The sequence below is a fragment of the Nelumbo lutea genome, chromosome 3 (genome assembly GCF_056320005.1).
Source record: "Nelumbo lutea isolate HS-2025 chromosome 3, American lotus-T2T, whole genome shotgun sequence".
Classification (NCBI taxonomy): Eukaryota; Viridiplantae; Streptophyta; class Magnoliopsida; order Proteales; family Nelumbonaceae; genus Nelumbo; species Nelumbo lutea.
In genome coordinates, this window is record NC_142686.1 from 24,440,253 (window position 1) to 24,443,836 (window position 3,584).

At 38.8% G+C, this 3,584-nt stretch overlaps 1 pseudogene across 1 annotated transcript; it reads right to left on the reverse strand.

Moving 5' to 3' along the window:
- Window positions 1-2,124: 2,124 nt before the first annotated feature.
- On the reverse strand, window positions 2,125-3,302 carry LOC148863678 (zinc finger protein GIS3 pseudogene; annotated as a pseudogene). The gene has a single exon (XR_016109243.1). The product of XR_016109243.1 is annotated as a zinc finger protein GIS3 pseudogene (transcript).
- Window positions 3,303-3,584: the final 282 nt, after the last annotated feature.

A 3,584-nucleotide genomic window follows, 5' to 3' on the forward strand; every position in this document is an offset into this window, starting at 1 on the left:
GCTTGTCTACAAAAAATTCATGCATAATTTATCATAGTGTGAAAAGAACTTTGGCAAGATAGTTGTACTCATAGTGTAAATAGGAACAACTTGAGCTACTAATTGTATTAAGGTACTCCTTCCCGCTTGTGAAAGAAGTTTTGCTTGCCAAGACTAATCAAAGTTTTAGCTTATGAAGCAAGTCTTGTTGTTGCTCCTTTTCTGCCTTATTTCCCCCATCTTGTTGCCAAGGTATTTCATGTAGGTCTTGAAATTTGTAATACCTAGAATTGAAGATAAAATTCTTCTATGACTTCTGGGTATATTATTACTAAAAAGTATACCGGATTTGGAGATATTGATTTGTTGGCTTGATAATTTTCCAATTCTATTTAGTATGGCCTTAAGATTACAAAGCTGTTGAGGAGTGGCTTCACAAAATAGTAAGCAGTCATGCAAAGATCAAATGACTAATGCTAACATTTGAACATTTTAACTTGTAACCATAAATGAGACGTGAAGTTTCTACATCCTTCAATAGTGAAATAAGTACCTGCATACCTATGATAAAGAGGTAGGGGGATATTGGGTCCCCTTGCCTAATGCCTCTTTTTAATTTGAAGCAGCTCTCTACTGAATGTCTTGATTTGACAACATATGAAGGTGTTGAAATACATTGTTCAACAAAATTACACCATTTGGAAGGAAACTTCATAGCTCTCAATGTCTCCATAATGAAAGACCACCCCATCCTATCAAAAGCCTTTGACGTATCTATTTGTAAGGCAATCCGATGCTTACCTTTATTTTGTTTCCTCATTGAGTGTAAGATCTCCTTGGCAAGCAAAACGTTATCTGAAATCTATCTTCCTTTTAGAAAACCAGCTTGGTTGGGAGCAATGATGTCTTGGAGAAGTGGTTTTATCATGTTAACCATCTATTTTGTAACAATTTTGTATAATACGTTGCGGAGACTGATTTGACAGAACTGCATTGGCACTATAGGAGATTTAACTTTAGGTATGAAGACTAGATTAGTATTGTTTATTTCTTTCGATATATGTTCATTGTTGTAGAAATCTATAATCATTTGGTAAATCTCCTATTCAAGGAAAGACCAAAACTTTTGATAGAAAAAAGCAAAATATCCGTCAGGCCCCAAAGCCTTATGTGGGTTCATTTGAAATAATGCTTCTTTGACTTCATCACATGTAGGAGGCCTTATGAGGGTGAGAATTTAAGAGTCTATCAAAGTCAGGAATGAAATGTTATTCAACCCTTCCTTGGTAAATAACCCATCTACATCACCCACTTCTAAGAGATGAAATGTGAGCTTTATCATATGATCATATCATCAACATAGACCAAAACCAAAGCATAGCTCTCATCAAAGTGAAGAAGGATAATCAGCACGCCATGGACAGGGGATCCTACAAAGAAGTCCACCATAAACAGGGGCGCCCCTGCCGCTGCATTATTGAGTGGATATTGTTCTTTTTCCTTTTTCTAATCATATCCTCCTTCTTCATAGGTATTGGAATAAGGATTCCAACTAAAACAGAAAAGTAAGATATAAAAGATGACATGTTTACTCGGGAGAGATTTATCTAACCCTTCATAAAATTATTTAATAACACTCAGTGTGTGGTTCATCTTTGTAATTTAAAATCAACTATAACTCCAACAAATTATTATCATTCATGCTTATTCATGCTCACCATTTTCGTTTTATATATCTTAGCTAGTCTTGTAGGATAAGGACCAACTAGAAACATTTGGTTTATCTATCCAACACTTCGTATGTCCCTTGCCTTCAACACATGTACCCATGAATAAAGTATTAATCATACATGATATATGATATTTGGAATTTGGATTTTATTTAGAGAGAGAGATTTGTTAATGTATTCATACATCATATAATTATATGCTATATACATACATATACACACACTAATAAATGTGTATGTACATTCATACATGCATACATATACACACACGGTTATAAGTGAATAATTTCTAAATATTTATAAATAGACAATTTTTGAAGTGAGAATAAAGGTCCTCTTTATGCGTTAGATAAGGGGATACGTATTTCTAAATTATACAAATTTAAAATCTCATCATAATGTAAAGAAGGGAATATAGCAAATGAAAGTCAGATATATAAGTTAAATTGCTTCCGTGAAAATTTTTAAAAAATGGAAAATTTACAAGACCCATTTGGGCATTAAATTTTCCAAGTTTCCAGCCGAGCCCAAGTGAACCCATTTAGCAGCCACCTAGTGCTAGTGATATATCTTTGTATCAAACCAAGCCAAACTTTTTTAAGGCGCAGCAGGAGCAAGGCTGAGATGCAAATCCAAGCCTAAGGCGTCATCAAAGGTGGATACACCGTCTCCACCAGAGAACCTACTCAACGATGGGACAACCATTCCTGCATGAGCTTGAACCTGAGACCCGTGCGTCGGCATTGACTCTCCTCCCACCCGTACGACCCCGGTGTACATCAGCGTCGTAGGCGCTCTCCCGGCACCCTCCGGAAAAACGCAGCTACCATGAGAAACTTGGAAGGTCGGCGCCGCCCGTGATGACATGTAAACCCAAGAAGGCGATTGTGGCATCCCCGCCGGAACAACTACATGACCCGCCGGAGCGAGGAAGTGAGACGGCGGGGAAAACGCCGATATCGTTGGGTTTCTAACGTATGAAGCGGCGGAGTTTCTACCGGCTTGCATTTTCGCGCGCTTTAGCTGCTGTCTTTCTTTTTTGTGAGCGTTTTGGTGGCCACCCAATGCTTGTGAGTTGGCAAATTCACGGCAACAGTACTGACACTCGAATTTCCGGCTGTCGTTGGGCAGGAAACCGCTAGATTCCGATGACCCAGATGGAATTCTGCCTGGACCTACCTCGTCCTCTTCTGAAACATCAAAGCCAAAGAGCTTCAAGCGTACGTTGTTGGTGGGATTGTTTGGTTTGGTCTGATACTCGATTTCTGCCATCATCACGCAAGATTCTGCAAGAACGAGCAAGGGACTAGGGAGTGAACGAGAGAGAGAGGAAGGAGGAGGAGGAGAAGAAGAAGAAGAAGGGTTACAGACTTACAGTTAAAGGAATGACATGAGACTGATGGGTTCTGTTGGGAGGGATCAGAGGAAGAAGTGCGAATGTAAGACAGAAGAGAAGAACTGGGTTCTAAGTGAGTGGAAGCATGACTAGCTATTTACATAAGATATATAAAGCTCCCGTACTCCTGCTACACAGTAACAGGAGACGGAGATTCACAGATAAAAATTAAATAAACAAAGAAAGTGCTCGTGTTGGGAACATAAACGAGAAACACTCGCTCCAGTTGGCAGTTGGGTCTTAATTACCTAAACACCCTTTATTATAATCTCGATTTCTGCAAGCTAATAAATACTTTACTAGTTAATACATTAGTTAATTATGTGTTATAGATTTTTCCAATGTATCATGCTACCTAACGGAATCCAATGCATTGGGCCCACCTCGGGATTATAAACCTCAAAGTCCATAGTGTACGTACAAACATGCGACAACTTCTTCAATGTATGGACTGCACCAATGGCCCACAACGGGTTAGC